General features: G+C 42.7%; 1 long non-coding RNA gene across 1 annotated transcript in view; it reads left to right on the forward strand.

Moving 5' to 3' along the window:
* The first annotated feature begins 1224 nt into the window (after window positions 1-1224).
* LOC142436478 (uncharacterized) overlaps window positions 1225-18392 on the forward strand; it is a 56466-nt gene continuing 39298 nt past the window's right edge. The window contains exons 1-2 of the long non-coding RNA XR_012781959.1: window positions 1225-1403; window positions 1698-1740. This is a non-coding gene — a long non-coding RNA (uncharacterized LOC142436478). The remainder of the gene's footprint in view (window positions 1404-1697; window positions 1741-18392) is intronic.

The raw sequence follows: 18392 nt of genomic DNA on the forward strand, positions 1-18392 counted from the left end.
TAGATAAAAAGATGGCAAAATGAAAACCTGTGCCAGGGGAGGCTAAGAGTTAAGTGAGAAAGCCCTAATTCCAACAGGAAATCCTCCCTGTCATCCATCTGTGCCTGTCTAAGGCTGGGTTCTCTGCGCCCCCTGCTGCCCAGTGTCTTCCCTGCAGGGGAGGTTTGTGTCTGGGCTCACACTGACTTCCCCTCACTGTGCTCCTTGCACAGTAATACGTAGCCGTGTCCTCAGCGGTCACGGAGCTCAGCTGCCGGGAGAACTGATTCTTCGATGTGTCTCTGGTGATGGAGAGTCGGCTTTGGAAGGACGGGTTATAACCTGTATTACCACCATAATCTATGCACCCCATCCACTGCAGCCCCTTCCCCGAGGTCTGGCGGATCCAGCTCCAACGGGTAACCACTGCTTGTTATGGAGAAACCAGAGACAATGCAGGTGAGGGACAGCTTCTGGGAGGGCTTCACCAGTCCTGGACCCGACTCCTGAAGCTGCACCTGGGACAGGACGCCTGCAAATTAAAAAAAGAAAATTCCATGTCAGTCACAACTATCTCCATAGACCCAGGTCGGATATCTGAATCTCTCACCTTGGGGAACTGTCACAGGCACAGCAGAACACACAGCAATAGCATCTTTAGACCACAGCTCTGTTTCCCAAGAGACCCACAGCCCTGTCTGAAGAGAACTGATAGTTTTCCCACCCCAAGGGTGAAATTGTACCCTAGTGCCTGAAAGATAATTTGCATATGAGGGAGTCCTGTCCTTATAAACAGAAAGTGATAGAGGCCAGGCCCCCCTTTATCTTCTGAGCCCATGGTACGGTAACTGTTTGAACTCATATGTTAAGCAGGGACCCTCAGTTCTTGCTTCAGCCCCATTAACACTTTGGCAGAGTTGGGGGTTTGGGTGTTTCCAGTTTGTTAGGAGGATGCACATCCACACCCAACGTACATGGTTCTATCTCAACCATGTCACCCATGCACTCCCTCTGCAAAGGGCCAAATTACTGGTGCCTCAGCCATTGTTATCTGAGTCTTTGCCGCTGGAGTTTCAGCCACAGGTGTGGACCCTTTGGCGTGGACCGCCTCTCTCCTCTCTGGCTCCTCCCCGAGCCCCGCCCCAAGCCGGCCAGGCCCCGCCCACCCCCTCACCAGGCGCCTGTGCTGGCATCTCAGCAGAAATGGGCGGGGAAAGAGCTGCCTTGAGAGGAAGTGAAGGCAGACCCCTACCCCTCTCTGACCCCGCCAGCTCCTCCCACCCCGGGTCACGCCCAGACAGGGCCGGAAGTGGCGGTGTCTTATTCTGAACTGCAACTCACTGCAAGGATTCCACTGTCGGTGCTCTGCTTGCGGTGCCAGAGAAGCGCCCACAGCCTGAGCACCCTGTTGCCGGCGCTCCCAGGTGGGAGGCTCTGGGCTCCGGGACATGTATGTGGGCGGAGGCTGTTTTAGTCCAGCTGACTAGGGTGCAAGCGCCCTTTCTCTCCCCCAGGAACCCTGCCAGCGCTTCTCTTGGTGAGAGGTGGGCGGGTGTCCCCAAGGCCGGTCCTATTTCCCTGCTTTCAGATTGGTTGTGGTTCATGGTGGGAGTCCCTGTTGGAGAAAGGGGATCCCGGCTGGGGTTTGGGGCTTCGGGGTTCCCTGATTCTCTCTTTGCGGGTCTCCTAACCCCCCTCCCTTGTTTCCTTCCGCACAGCGATGCCTCCTCCCGAGACTCCTTGCGCCTCCTCAGCTCAAAGGTGAGCCGGGGATCTTGTTCTGCTGACCTCTCTCTGGACCCGACCAGAGTCTGTTCTAGGCGCAAGATCTCTTGCTGGTCCGTGACAGAAACGTCTTCCCTGGCTTTAAAATATTGGTGGCCGCCCTTTCTTCTTACTCTTTGTTTTTATTTCTATCTATATATTACTAAGGTTTTTAAAATCATTCCCATTTCATTTCCTTTCTATTCTTTATTGTTTCTGTTGGGTTCAGTTTGTGAAGCACAAAAGGAGTGGATGCCTAGAGATGAAATAACATGCGAGTGTCTGTAAGGATGCCTGGGTGGGGTCGGGGTGGGTCGCTGGCGGAGTTGGGGAGGGTGAGGGGACTTGGGGAGTAAGAATGAAGGATTGAGGGGACTGAACACTACAACTGAAGGTGACTAATAAGTCTGCTTAAAGGCGATTTAATCATAGTGGGAAAATAGACGATGTGAAATCGATTGTGGTAATGATTGTGGAATGCTTAAGATGGCTGAATTGTGGGATTATGTGGGATATGTGGATTAAGTGCCCCAAAACATGTTAAAAAGAAAGAAAGATGCTCTCCATCACAAAAGTAATCTAACTAAACTATGCACAGAAGAATCAAAAACCAAACTGAAACAAAGGAACCAAAAACAAGGTAATGTTAAGGTGTTCAACCTCTATTTGGGGGATGAAACTGGAAGTGACCCTGAAATGGGCCCTTGGCGTTTGAACGTTGTGAGGCTGAAGGACAATTTATTTGGGGCTGGTGTAGTGGGCGTTGGCCCTGGGGCCCTTGGCCAAGGCGCCTCTGCCAGCTGTCCAGGCAGCAGCAGGCTCATGGTCACCAGGATGTCGCAGGCTGTGATGGTGGAGTAGTTTGGAAGGTGCCAGTTGAGATGCCTGGTCGGCGATGTGCCCAAAGGTGTCTTTGATCAACGAGTGCACAACGCTCATGGCCCTGAACGAGATACTGGAGTCTGAGTGGACCTACTGGAGCATCTTGTGCACATAACACACAGTAGGTCTCCTTGCCGCTGCATTGGCATTTCTTGCTGTGCTCCCTTTGAGCCTTAGCTGCAGCCTCCTTGGGACTCCTCCCTGGAGCAGGCAGGGACTTAGCAGGGTCAGGTGGGTTGTTTGACTGGGACGGTACACCTGGTAAAGGTAATGTAGGTGTCCTAAGGCGAGCTGAGGGAGGACAGAAACCTCCCCTGGAGCAGAAATTGTTGAAGCTCACTGGATCTTGATTTTTAGTAGGAATTTAGACCATGAAAGAAGGACCTCTAGATCCCTCTGACCTGTTGGGGTTTCAGCAGGAAGTGTTGGAAAAGTTACCACAGGGATAACTGGCTTGTGGTGGCCAAGTGTTCATAGTGATGTCACTTTTTAATCCTTCAATGTCGGATGATTTGATCTAATCTTCCTTGTAAGATGGGGGTGGAGGGGTGAGGGGCAGGAGTAGAGGAGGGAGGACAGGAGAGAGGAAGGAGGTGAGAGGGAATGATTGGAGCTGCCTCCACACTCCCTGATCGCCCCTAGCCTTGAACCCCGGGCAGCCACCTGCTGGAAAAGGTGTGTAGGCCAGCCACTGAGTGGGGACTTGTTTTTCTCGACACTACCTAGGTGGTCAATGAGGAGGTCCTGTTAGGAAAATGGGTTGGAGATGCTCACATTGTGCACTTGTGTGTCAGCATGCCGTTTGGATCCCTGGCCCGCTGTCGGCACTCTCCCACCCTGGGGTCCCCAGGCTTTCCCACCTGTCTCACAAACTTGAATAGTTGAGTTGGATCCCATTTTATTTTTGTAGATCTTATCATTGTTTCAAAATGTTTCACACACACAAAAATCTATTTTCAATTTCATTATTTATGTGATTTTGGTGTGTACATAAGTGCATGTGTGTGTACCATACACGTTTTTGTAGTATCCTTTTTGATAACAACTAAGGATGTTTACCAGTAGTTTTGTTAGGGCAAAATGTGTGCTACCTGCTAACTGCATATATAAATCTCCTAGTACTGCTTTTGCCCATTTTAGCCCTGCAGGCAGGCTGGCCGGCTCTCCCTGCTCTCTGGCAAACAGCATCACCTCCTCCTCCTCTTGTGTTTTAGAAGGGTATAGGTGTGTTTGAAAGATGGTCAGCATCTTAATATGTAAGGGTTAATGGTTTGGGAGTTGGAGATTAGCAGTTTATCATTAGGGATTTAAGTACCAAGTATTTTTGTGTGTTGAAATGTTGCCTAGAACATTTTAACATTTACTACCTATATATAGTATTTATGACCTATTTGGCAACTTTTAAAAAATTTAATAAATCTTTTTATTGGGGCTCATACAACCCTTATCACAATGCATAAATATATCAATTGAGTAAAGCACCCTTATACATTAGTTGCCCTCGTTATTCTCAAAATTCTCCTTCCACTTGGGTTCCTGGAATCAGCTCGTTTTCCTTTTTATCCCTTCCCTTCCCTCCCCGCTCTCCCCTCCCCCATGAACCCTTAATAGTTTATAAATTATTATGTTATCTTATACTTCCAGGCCTCTCCCCTCACCCACCTTCCCATTGCCCATCCCCCAGAGATTAGAGGAAGGTGATCACACAATGATGGTTTTTGTTCTTGGTGTCTGCCACCTGGTCCGTTCAACACCTTGTATTCGCTTAGGTTGCGCACTTCTCTGTGGGCTTTGTTGTTTCCGAGCTAGATGGCCGCTTGTTTGCCTTCAATTGGCAACTTTTTTACATGACATCTTCAATTTATGATGAATAAGGAATTTTCTTTTCTTCTTTTTGGAAGTCATTTTCTTCTTTTTATTAATTCTTTTTTTCTGATCAATCTAGCTAGTATCATTTTTAATATGAGTGGTGAAAATGGATATGTATGTTTATCCTGATTCTGCGATGGGGTGAACTTTTTTCTCTTTCTCTTACATGTGACATTTTCAAAGTTTTTTTTACAAGAATGTATATTAGCATATTGAGTTTTACCTATTTCATGTTAGATTTGTAGTTGTTTTTTTTTAACATGAAAAGCTTTTTACTTTGTTTATTATTCATTCTGTGTCAATTTAGATAATTGACTTTTCCCCCATCACTAGGCATATTTGAGTGTTCATTTTCTTGTGTTAAATCAATTCTGGGATGAATTAGAATTAATCTTGATGCATGCTTATTTTAATATATTGTCTGACTCAGTTTCCTATTTTAAAAATAACTTTTTCATTCAGATCCATTATCAACACTCGTCTATAGTTTTCTTAAAATATCGTCATCTGACATGGGTATCAGGTTATTTCTTGTCTCATAGAAAATGTTACTAAGTGCTCTAAAAACTATTGTTATGTTGGAACCCAATAAGTTGAACTTAAGCAACAAAACAGTAAAAAAGTGCTTATTAATCTTATGTGAATACTCTAGCTGCCAGAATTTTTAGTTTTCATCTATCTTACAGTTAGGCTGGAAGTTTCTCAAGAAATTTTATTTTGATTCAATTGATTATAGACCTTCTAAGCATCCTGCAATCCAGTGAGTAATTATTGTCAGTCTCTTGCTCTGCTGGATCCTCTGAACTTCCAGCTGAACCCTCAGTGTACAGGACTGCATGATTTACAGTTTCCTAGACAGACAAATAGCTGCTCACCACTTAGTGAGTGTGTTGTTTTAGACTAGAGCCCATGTTCCTGAAAGTACTCTGCCACCTGGCATGCTGTGAGGCCCTTAGAGAACTGCCTTCAGCTCACCAAAAGAATGGACTAATGAGGGGTGGAAATGCCTCAGTGATTTTGTTGTCACCTTGTTTGTTCCAACTTTTTTTAACTGAAGAAACCTCTTCCCTTTTTTTCATGAGAGAAATAATATCTTTTGTAAACATAACACACTAATGTCTTTGTGTTTGCGCTGGGTGTATATTTGTGGTTTCTGAGACTGTTGTCATATCAGCTGTCATTGAGTCAGTGCCATCTCACTGGGACCCATTGCACAACAGAACAAAACATTGCACTCTCCTGTGCCATCCTCATAATTGAGGATGAACGCATGTTTTTAAAAAATTTATTTATTTTAACTCATTTTATCAGGGGCTTGTACAGCTTGTATTACAATCCATGCATATATCAATTGTGTTACACACATTTGTACATGTTGCTATCATCACTTTCAAAACATTTTCTTTCTACTTGAGCGCTGTATCAGCTCATTTTATTCTTCCCTCATGAAGCCCTGATAAATTATAATTTTTTATTGCTTTTTCGTGTCTTATACTGTCTGATGTCTCCCTTCACCCACTTTTCTGTTGTCCATCCCCCTGAGAAGGGGTTATATGTAGATCATTGTGTTCATTTCCCCTTTCACCCCTCACCTACCCCTTACTCTCCTGGTATTGCCACTCTGATTATTGGTCCTGATGGGTTTATCTGCCCTTGATTCCCTGTGTTTCTAGCTCTTTTCGGTACCCATGTGCATTCTCTGGTCTAGCCAGTTTCGTACAGTAGATTTGGGGTCATGATTGTGGGGTGGGGGGAGCACTAAACAACTAGAGAAAAGTTGTATGTTTCATAGGTGTTATACTGAACCCTAACTGGCTCATCCTTGTGACCCATTCTGATAGGTTAGTTTATTGTGCCAACCTGGCTCATAGGAACATGGTATAAATAATGTTGCAGTTTGATTGGAGGGCAAAGAGATAAATGGCTAGGCAAACCGTGCCTCTCTCTCTCTTGCACTCTTCTCATCAGATCAGGGTGCGCCTGCTAGTTCTCTGCCACAACTTGTGAGCTACACTAAGTGTTGGCCTAACAACCTGTGGATCATGTCGCTAGAGCTTGAGGTTCCTTTGAGAAGTGCTTCATCATGTTGCTGATGTATGCATCACTTGAGCTTGGGACTGTTGGATCCTATCTTCTTGCTCTTTGTTGATGATCTGCCCTTTGTTTGCTGCCTGTGTCCAGACTGCCTGCATTGCCGTACATAAGACTCACCTGTCTGCTTCCTTGACCTTGGACCCAGTGGCCCTCATGAGTTGAAGGACTTCCAGTATATTAAATGTTTCACGGAAGTGAGTTGAACTGAGCACTCTGGACAGCTGTGTGAACAAATTAGCTGCTCTATTCTTTTGTGCTTTATATGTCTATCCATTATATAGAATATATAATAATATATAATGGTTTTATATATAATGATTATATATTGTATATGTAATAGATGTATGTATGCACATATCTATATATATTCACAAGTGTCCTGGTTTTGTTTCTGTGTAACACACCCTTCTGTAAGGGGGTGTCCAATTGCCTACAGATGGACTTTGGGTCTCACTCCACACTACCCCTCTTTCAAATTGATAGGATTTTTTGTTCTGTGTCTCTGATGCCAGATACCTGATCCTATTGACACCTCATGATCACACAGGCTTGTGTGCTTCTTCCATGTGGACTTTGTAGCTTCTCAGTTTGATGGCCTTTAGGACCCCAGAAGCTATATCTTTTGATAGCCAGGCAGCATCAGCTTTCTTCACCATATTTGCTTCTGCACCATTTTGTCTTAATCGATTGTGTCAGGAAGCTGAGCATCATGGAATGCCAGGTTATTAGAACAAAGTCTTCTTTCATTGAGAGAGTACTGGGGTAGAGGTCCAATGTCTATCTGCTACTTTTATACTTAAAATTTAAATATATTTACATAGATATGTTACCCTTTTGTCATATATATGTGTACATATGTAAATGACTGTATTTAGAACTCTATAAATGCCCTTTGTCTCCTACTTCTTTCCTCTATTTCCTTTTACTTTCCTCTTGTCCCACTATCATGTTTGGCCTTCATCAGTTTTCAGTAATTCCTCTCATTACATTGCCCTTGATCACGCCCTACCAGGCATCCTACACTCTCCTCAACGTCGATTTTAGATCACTTGTTGTGCCCTTGACCCCAGGCTTACAGCCACTTCCTTTCCCCCACTTCCCTGTTTCCTTTATCCCCCCCCCCCCAGAACCATCAGCCCCATTGTTGTCTCCTCTGGTGTGTTTATCCTGCCAATCTTATCTAGATAGACATGCGGAGACAATAATAAGCACAGAAACAAGACAGAACAAAATAACAACAACAAAAAAGGAAGCAACCACCGGAAAAAAAGAGAAAAGACTTAAGAATCATTCCAGGTTTGTTCGTTGATCATTAGGAGTATTTTACTGTTGGTTGAGTCTGATGTGGTACCATGCCTTGGCCACTCAGTCTGTTTTTTTGTATTTCCCGGGCACTTCATTGCTTTGCTCCTCTTGCTGCTCTGTTGCATGCCCTTAGAGTTTTGCCCCAGTGTGGTGAAGTCAGATCGAGCACATTTCCCACAGTGTGCCACAGTGTTGTCCCTCATAGCACTGTGGGTCATTAAGGGATGCCGTGTCTTGTGATTGGGATGGCCCTATGGTCCTCTCTGTGCATTAGGCAATTTGAGCAGGAATATAATTCTTCGGGTTTGGTGAATCATTTGTCGCAGTCACTTTGTTAATCCATTTGGTAGTGGGATTCATGTTTTTCACTGCCCGTCATCTTTACCAAACAAAATATCCTTTTCGAGGAATGATCTTTTCTGATATATGTCCAAAGTATATAATATGAACTCTCACCATCCTTGCCTCTAAGTAGCACTCTGACATTACATCTTCCAAAACAGACTTGTTTGTCCTTTGCATGTCCATGGTATGTGGGACATTCTTGTCCAGAACTACAATTCTAATATATTCATTCTTCTTCAGCCTTCCTTTGTTCATCTTTCAAATGCACAAGAGTCAATTGACAATAGCCTGCTTTGGTCAGGTGAAACCAGTCCTCCAGGTAATATCTTTTCCTTTCAATACTCTAAAGAGGCATTGTTCAGCAGATTTATCTAATGCAATGATTGATCTCTTGACTGTTATACTTTCAGTATTCAGGATATTTGTTTGTTTGGTCTTTTTTCTATACACCAACCAATTTTTTTCTGGAAGGAGTTAAAATTTACTCAAGCTTTAGATGAAGAATTTTGATCAAGGAGGGGCTGTCGTAGCCAGCTCAGGAGTCAAACCGTCCTGAAAGAGGGGGAATGATTATTAGGGTAAAAAGAAGAGATTAAAAGTATTGGGAGGGCAACAGTGAATACTGAAGCTTCGGGTTTGTTTTACATACTCCTTTTATCCATGCAGAAACAACCCGGGGTTTATTATCTCATTGTTAAGCAAGCACATTTGCTACACATAGCAATTTTGTCTTCTGCCAAGGCAGACATCCCTGAGAAAATTAAACAACGTATCTTCCCAGACTTTGCATACTTTCTTGTTCTTTTTTTTTTGTTGTTCTTGTTCTTAACAGTATGTTCAAAACGTAAAGTCACAGAAGAAATCAGCAAACACTGACACATAGTTCATGAGAGTTATCAGCTGTTTCAAAGCTGAGTCTTAATGGCCTTCAACAGCCCCCGCTTTTTTATTTACTGAAGACGTCTTTACTCAAAACGTCAGCAGATCACTGTGTCTGTCTTAGGTTGTGAAGTCCTGAAATCGCCCTTACCCGTCATCAGTCACTGTCTGCAGGAGACTATGACCTGTCTTAGGTTGGAATACTCAGACTCGATTTTACCCGTCTGACTAACCAGCCTCTGCCTTATACTCCTGTTTGGGGAGGGAGTGAAGTATGCAGGTGTACTTCCTGTAATTTTGTTCCTAAAGCCAATAATTCAACCATAACCTTGTGCAGTATCATAGGGAGTATGCATAAGATAAACAATACACACACTCCCGCTGTGACTAGAGAAAAAGCATGTGAGGTAGGCCTCTGAGATTTCCTAACGAAGGGAAAGAATCTTGAAAATGCTGGAGCCAATCCTCAGCAACCTTGTCGACATCAAAATAAAGAGACTTAGCATCTTTTATGGCTAATATTTCTTGATGGAGTTGTAATCAATCTAAAGACTCATTAGCATTGTGCCAAGTACCTTGAAGATGATTCTACACTTTAATCCAGCTATACTGACTGTTAGTGTACTATTTAGGTGTAACACAGATCCATGTATGTACAGCATGGCACTGTAGACTAGACCTGGCCTTAAGCCCCTGCACCTCGTCTCCTAAATACATGACCATGTCATAAAGAGCATTTACTTTTTGTTCTAACTTCCTGTCTATATCTTCTTGAGTACCCAAAACATTAGTCACATCTTTGGATAATTCATTTCCACAGTGGGCAGTTTGTAAGATTTGTGAAAGTACAATTGCTGCAGTAGTAGCAGTAGCAACTAAACTTAATATAGCTAAAATACTTGCTATAAGCAAACCTACAAAACACTTAAATCTGGTTGATGCTTTTTCAGTCTCTTCTAATACCTGTAACCCTCTTTCTGAATACCAAGGCCCAGTAATATTCACTGGCAGCATAACAAAAGAAGGTTGATATAAAATGGCGATGACAATACCTTCAGGGGACCAGGTAATACAATTAGACAAATTGCAGTTATTACAAGACCTGTTAAACTTAGAGTCATCATGATCTATAGTAATATTCCCTGCCAAAAGTACATAAGGCGATGGTACGCAGGCAGTAACATTTCCCTGTGGTCTGGAGGTAGGGCCCATAAGCTTCATGTCCCCCTAAGCAGCCCCTATTTTCCACCACTGAGTTTGTGGAAAACCCAAATCTGACCACCAAAGCCCTGCAGACAGCCCCTTTTCCCATTTGGCAGTGTTTTTTTTTTTAGTATTGTCCTGGTTAACAGACCAATCGATGATATATCTCTCTTTTGTGACGTTATACCTGATGGGCTTGTCTGTGAGACACGATCTCCACAATATGGTTTTATTATTCTTTTGAATCTCTAGTCTACATGAGGAAAAAGACTGTGGAGTGGGTGGAATAACATTTCCTTCACTTTGTACAGGGAGGGCGTGAGTCATTAACCCACATCTTGATTTCCAGACCTTCCCAGACAGCAGGAAGTAAGAGTGGTGGATCAGAAACTTAAGCCTAGTACTTCTCACTGAGCCATGTCCCCAGAAGCACTCTGAGGCAAATTACCATCTGCATGGTTTGCAAACTGCACCAACCATTCAGGCAGCCCCCATGCTCCATCAGCATCCTGTGTAAAAACCCAAACATGCCCTCCTCCCCATATTAATAGCGGGTTGGGGCCATTCCTCCAGGCAAAACAAGCCAATGATATCTCTTCATAGGCTCTTTGAAGTTGGTGGAAGGGACACTAAAGGCAAATCTCTTACAATATTTTGGATCCAAGGGCGTGGTATAAAAACAATCTTTTAAATCTAAAATGATCTTATATGTATTGGCTGGAATAGCAGAGGGGGAAGGGAGCCCAGCCTGCAGGGCTCCCATAAGTTCCATAGTATCATTAACCCTCCTTTACTGTTTTTCCTTACAAAGCAGCTGCTATCGCAAGCCCCTGAGTAAAGAAAGGTTCAATGTCTGAGCATAGTCTGATATAATCGGACAGGTTGCCCTTTTTTCCAAAAGGTCTCAGCGCTGCCTGGCAGGCAGTATTTGCATTTTCAAAAGCCAATTGTTTCCATTCTGCGGCGGGAAGCACCTCGAAGGAAAGTGTATCTAATAAAGATTGAGTAAAAGAGGCAGTTGGGCCATATTGGGCACAAGCAACCTTGAGTTCTTTTAGCTGTTTGAAAGGAATAGGAGTAAGCCCTCTCCAATAGTTTGTGTTATTTTTCATCAGTTAACCTTATTTAGAGAGCTTGAACCCCATTCTCTGGGCAAAGATGATGGAAGATAAGTCATCCTTTTCCTTGATCCATCTCATTTACCTTTAAACTTCTGCATTCACGTTGGCTCTTGGCATCACCCATGTACCTACAACTAGACATCCTTTGAGTGTAGCGTGCATTCTTTTACAAAGGCTTTATCATTGCCATCCATAAACACAAGAGCTTCAGAGAGGAGAAAATAAACATCCCTCTGGGCCTGTTTCCTAGTTAAGGATGTCTCTGCATTGACTAGTTCACCTCTAGGATTTGCTGTTCATGTCCTTCTGTTTCTTATTGTCCACTTTAAAAAGAAGTTTCACGGATTAGCATACTCTGCTGTGCATATTACTATGGGCCTCTAATGGATTCCCCCATGCTTAGTAATTTCTTAACACTCAATAAAGTATTTTATTCAAGGAGATGTGAGCTCATAAAGTTTGAAGAGCTCACATGGGTTGGACTGAACACACGCAAGCAGGAAACTCACATAATGACATTTGTGTTTTAACAGTCATATTAACATACACATGCCTACTATGAACAAATCAGCACATATACTAGAACTAACAAATCTTCATACAATACCCTCAGATTAATAAATATACATGCATTTACTTAAGAAAAAACCCACAAAGACACACTAAAATATACTAGAATTATAATAATAGAATCAATGCAGAACAGACTACAAGTTCTGTCACATAGTATAACATATTAAGGCACAGAGTAGTTCATGTGTACTAGCACATACAAAAAAACAGACAAAGTGCATACAAGAATATACACACTGAGCTACAAGAATGTGGAGGTGTGTGGCAGAGACATTTTCTCTGCAGGTAGAGGAAATAGGTACCTAATTTAACTAATCCTTCTTAGGCTCCTCTACATTTCTCCCCTGAGGGTCCCTGTTATCTGTGGGCTTGAGTGACCCCTGAGCCCCGCCCTCTCCCTGTATGGGTGTATGTGTCTGGGTTCCCATAGCCTTTCCCTCTGTGTGTGCCTGACTCAGAAATATGTGATCATAACTACAGCAGTCACAGTACTGATTGACAGAAAATCAGTCCCTGGGCATGTCTCTAGAGAAGGATATTCTGACAGAACTTGAAGGGAACCTGTGGGTGCCCTGTACAGAATAGGATGCTTATAGCCCATGCACAAGGGGACATAGGGCAGGAAGGGAGGTGAGGTCTGTGGAGGCATGTTGAGACTAAGCATAAAATGTGTCTTATCTCCCTTTTCCTACTCTTGTATCAATATGCACAACTGCTAAATTAAACAGCCTTTGGAGAAAAAAACACTGACTCTCAAATTAGCCTGTGGTGGACAAGGACAGACAGGAGCTGTGAATGAATAAAATGAATGAACTCAGAGAAGAAAGTCTCCATTTGGATGAATGGAGAGAGGTGACTTGATCTAGGATTGGGCTACTGGTGGTAAGTTCATGTAGTATGTTGTGTGGAAATATATATATATATATATACACACACACACACACATACAAAGATAATAAAGTGAGATCCTTTGCACAGCAGGGACTGTTATCCCGAGGAAGGAGGGAATACAGGAGGGTTATTGAAAGCAAGGGATAAAGTTTTTGATGAAGCCGATGATTTGAACAGAATTTGTCCTAGATGCAGGAATTACCAATTACATGGGAAATTTGAGACAATTCAAGGGAAAAACGAAACAAGCTAAGTTTGAAATCATCCTATCATCAGAGGGAGATTGGGTGAGTGTTTCAGAAAGACGGGAGGAGATGCACTGATTCCCTGAGGGATGCTGAGAAGGAGAAGAATCCCCAGACACAACAGGAAGCCAGTAGTGAAGCTCCATTTGGACCTGCTCCTGGGTCTGAGTCCTGTGCTCTGCAGATCCTGAGGGGTTCCTGCAGCCTAACCTCTTCCACTAGGGTACATTCATGTCTGGGTTAACTCTGACTTCTCCTCACTGTGTGCGTTGGTCTGGGTAGACTAGAGAAACCAATCCATAGACACACGTATATTGTGTATAAGAGATTTAATATAAAGGGCAATTGTACATTTAGAAAGCATCTTAACCCCAGTTAGGGCCAAGCCCATAAGTCCATTATTAGCCCATGTGTCGGATACCAATGTATAAATTCCTCTTCATACTTATGAAATACATACAATGATCCAGAATGCAAGATGGTCACAGGCCAGTGGGCAGAAAGTCTTTGGATCCAGTGGCATTGTAAGCTTTTCAGCGGAGACGGGTCTCTACATGTCTTCTCCAGAACCCAGGGCTGCATGGGGTAGGTCCATGTGGCTTCTATTCAGGGATGTCTCACAGAGAGTCACCCTTGTCAGTAGGGTGTCTCCCAGGGATTAGAGAATCTCTCTTCCACCTCCAAGATGGAATACGGGATTTCCCAGAATTCTCAGAAGGCCATGCCCACGCAGAGGCTTCATTGGCTATGATCCAATTGACAGACTCCAACCCTTCCCTCTTTATCCTCTGAAGTCCCAAATTCACACCAGATTATGTAACTACCATACTGTGCATCTTTTGCACAGAAATACAAAACTGTGTCCTTGAAGTTCAGGTTGTCCATTTGAAGTTATAGTATGTCCTTACCATTGTCTTTGGAGATGGTGAATTGGCCCTTCGGAGAGTCCTACCAACACTATTCATGTATGAAACCCACTGCTGCCCCTTCTCTGGGGCTAGGCAGATCCAGTGTATATTATAAATACAGGCAATGAATGCAGAGACTGTACGGGAGAATATCAGAGAAGCCTCCGACTGCCTCAAGTCTCCCTCAGATGCCATAGCTCCACCTCACACTGGACACCTGCAAACACACAGACATCCTGATCCTGAAAATCATATTTACTGCCTCTCACTCATGCCCCCTCATGCACACTTTCTCTGCATCAAAGCGTCTTTTGAAATTCCAAAAAGGAAAATTGAGCTCAATAGAGATTCCATTGTGACTTGATTTGTTCAGTCTTGAATGGGGGTACCTTGGAATTCCAGAGGTGGAGCAACTGTCCAAGAGCTTCAGAGTTGGGACTTGGATGGTTTTCCTCAGCAGGGGAGGGGTCTATTTGCATACCTTCTGCCTATATAGTCATAAGTAATGTTGAATGACTTCTAAGAGAGTCACTCCAAGAGTAGATAAGAATGTTCTAGATATCTTGGAAAGCCCTGCGTGTGGGGTTCATTATGCAGTGTGCTGCTAAATGCAAGGTCAGTCATTCTAAATCTCCAATGGCTCTGCAGGGGGAAGAATTCTCTACACACCCATGAAGATTTATAGACTCAGAAGCCTACAAGGGCAGCCCTATTCTATAGGGTTGTTAAGAGAAAGAATTGACTTAATGGAAATGTCAACCTACAGTTAGAGACAGTGCCTTGAAATGTGCCCTCCTCCTCTCCACCCCTTAAGTGTGGTGCTTATTCATTTCTTGATGCAGTTAAATAAATATTCCCCTAGAAATATATATTTAATCTGACACAAGCTTCCCTTGTCTAATTCTCTTTTAAATTATCTTTTGGAAAAGAAAATTCATATGCTAAAAGTAAAACCCTCCCCAGCCCCTTCTAGACCTTCCCTTAATTGTCCCCTTGAGCTGAATATGACAGTGGCTCCTGAGTCTCGCTCCTTCCCTGCAGGTTTGTCTTGCCTTGAATCAAGCTTGCCTTCCCTTCACAAATCTTTTGCACACCAAGAATTTTAAGGTACTGAGTTAAACTTAGAAGTTCTGTAGATGCTGAAGGTCTCTACATACCCAGAGAAGCCAATGCTGTCTGTGAATTTGCATAACACATCGGGACGTTTCCAGGGCATCTTCCAAAAACTAGAGGAAGTCTCCCATGCTTGAGGAGTTGATTGTGCTCTCCAAATCTAGGTATTATGCTTTACAATACTAATGCTTTCTTTTTTATTAAATACTTTTATTGGGGGCTCTTAGGGCTCTTATCACAATTCATGCATTCATCCATTGTCAAGCACATTTGTACATATGCTGCCATCATCATTTTCAAAGCGTTTGCTTTGTACTGGAGCCCTTGATATCAGTTCCTCATTTTCCCCTCCCTCTCCCACTCTCCCTCTTTCATGAACCTTGATGAATTATAAATTATGATTTTCATATTTTGCATTGTCTGCTGTCTCATTTCACCTACTTTTCTGCTGTTTGTCCCACTGGGAGGGAGTTCTATGTCAATCCTTGTGATTGATTTCCTCTTTCTACTCCCACCTTCCCATTACTCTCTTGATATCTCTATTCTCATTGTTGGTTCTGAGCGGTTTATCTGTCCTGGATTCCCTGTGTTGCGAGATCTTATCTGTAGCAGTGTAAATATTCTGGTCTACTAAGATTTATAAGGTAGGATTGAGGCCATGATAGTGGGGAGAGAAGCATTAAAGAACTAGAGGAAAGTTGTTTGTTTCATCGGTGCTGTAGTGCACCCTGACTGGCTCTTCTCTTTCTTGTGACCTTTCTGTAAGGGGATGTCCAATTGTCTATAGATGGGCTTTGGGTCGCCACTGCACACTCCTCTTCATTCACAAAGATATTATTTTGTTCTGGGTCTTTGATGTCTGATACATGATCACGTGTACACCTCATGATCATACAGGCTGGTGTGCAAAGAATGTACAGACGTGCTTTATACAATTGATGTATGTATATTTATGGATTGTGATAAGAGTTTTATGAGCCCCTAATAAAATGTAAAAAAAATAATTTGACAAATCCTGGTTAAAGGATATGTTTTTCTCAAGAGAATAATTACCTATTAAAATAATAAATATTGACAAAAATAATATACAACTGTCAATTATTTCAGAAATGGTAAAATCAGGTTTGGTTTGGTTTTCTCTTCACAGGAGATACTTGGGCTGGGATTCACACACATACAATTTCAACCTAAAGTAATTTGGAAAAAATAATTAGGATGGAGAGAAACTGATTGTGTTGAGTGAAGCACATGGAGGTCAGAATTTAACGGCATAGAGAGACTACCAGTCCTTCTGGGATTGATTTCAACTTGTCCCAAGTGTGATTTCTTTCTCCCCTGTCTTCTGAGGAAGAATATGGGCTTTTAATTTTTAGGATCTGCCCTCCAGGAAAATAAGAGGCATGCGAACCTAGTTGCTGAAGGTTCCTTGAAGTGGTCTTCCACATGGGTGAATTGGAAAACTCCAGACACAAGAGCAAAGAAACACTTGGCACCCCCTGCACCTGCTCCTGTGGCAAAGATTGTGTCCCATGTACCCTGAGCTCCCTCTGCTGCCCAATTAGGGTTGTGATGCTTGAGATGTTTGACCATTAAGCCTTCATTGTGTCTCCTAGTACGTTTCCTACATTTTACATGTCAGTGTCCTCAGGTTTCAGATTGTTAAAACACATGCAGCTGGTTGAGCTATAGTGGTTGCAATGCATCAATATGTGAAAACTGAGTTGTTGCTAAGACTCATCACAAGGCTTCTGTGCCACCTAACACAGGTCGTGTTTCCCAGAGCCTTTTAGATCTAGAAACATTGATATTTTCAGACCTGGAAGCTAGACATAGCACTTTGAGACATAGCACATAGCTTTCCCAACTCATGACTGGTCTGTAGCAGCTCTACCTGCACGATCACACCTAGGAATACGGGGGGAAATATAATTTAAAACCATTCTAAGATGAAAAGAACTGCTTTTGACATGAAGGTGCTTACAGGGTAGGACATTCATGTCACCAAGAAGAATCCAGAAGGGTGTCACCTCCACAGGCATCTCTGATTAACATGGTAAGGATGAAGGCCTAAGATACCTGACTTTCATGTGTGACTTGGAGCTCTGTTACCATATTTTACTGTAGGCGATCCACGTGTGCTGTGCTTGTGGAAGCAGAAAGAGGATGGCTCTGAGGAGGAGCAGTAATGGCCTCTAGAGGGGATTTTCCTGACCTGTGTTCTGTGAGGTCAATCTCTACCCTTCATCATTTGCACTGACTGTGGACAAACAATTTCTTCCTGAAAACCATGGGTAGATTTGTAGAAATGCAGACAGTTGGCCTGAGGTGTGAGCCATAATGAAGGGAATTCCTGGGGATACTATTTTCCTAGGAATGTTCCACTTTCTCTCTGGGCAGCCCAGTTCTACCCTTAGGACAAGGGTAGCCCATGAGATGTGCAGGCTGTTGAGTTAAAGTGGAAGGTAAAATGATGAACATTTCTGAGCATCCACTTCAAAACAAAACACTTTTATTAGAACTTTCCCCCTTATATAATTCAATACTTCAACCATATCAAGAAGAGTTGTATAATCTTTACCACAGTCAATTATAGAACAATTTCTCCCCCTCTGTAATCATTATTCATGTAATATATTTCACATACTTGCAAAACTGTATGCAACAAAACTTTCACCGATTCAACGCCTTCTACATGTGTAATTCAGTGCCATTGAGTATTCTTTTCAGGTTGTACAACCATTATTTTTATCCCCCTGCATATTGTTTCACTGCAGTTAAACTTAATTTAATGCCCCCCTAAGCCAAATCTCTTCCCACTTCACACATGGTAACCATAGATCGTTTTCTTTCTTTCTTTCTTTCTTTCTTTCTTTCTTTCTTTCTTTCTTTCTTTCTTTCTTTCTTTCTTTTCCTGATATAACATTCACATTTCCATACTTAAAACACTTCTAAAAAAAAGTTGTATGCCCATTTTCAAAATAAGCTTAATGCTCCCTCCTGCTTCACAGATCCACTGATTACTCCTCCCCCTTCCATATAAACCATTGCCTCAGTTATGGTCTCTATTCATCCACTCCTTTACTTCCAAACTTGGAGATAATAACAAAAACAATTAAAAACAAAGATATAATTAAACATAAAGAAAAATTATAATGACATAAAGATACAAATAAGAGTAGAGTACAAAACAAATAGAGAAGGTACCTACTTCGCTTTTCCTG

This window comes from Tenrec ecaudatus, unplaced genomic scaffold (genome assembly GCF_050624435.1).
Source record: "Tenrec ecaudatus isolate mTenEca1 unplaced genomic scaffold, mTenEca1.hap1 Scaffold_328, whole genome shotgun sequence".
NCBI lineage: Eukaryota > Metazoa > Chordata > Mammalia > Afrosoricida > Tenrecidae > Tenrec > Tenrec ecaudatus.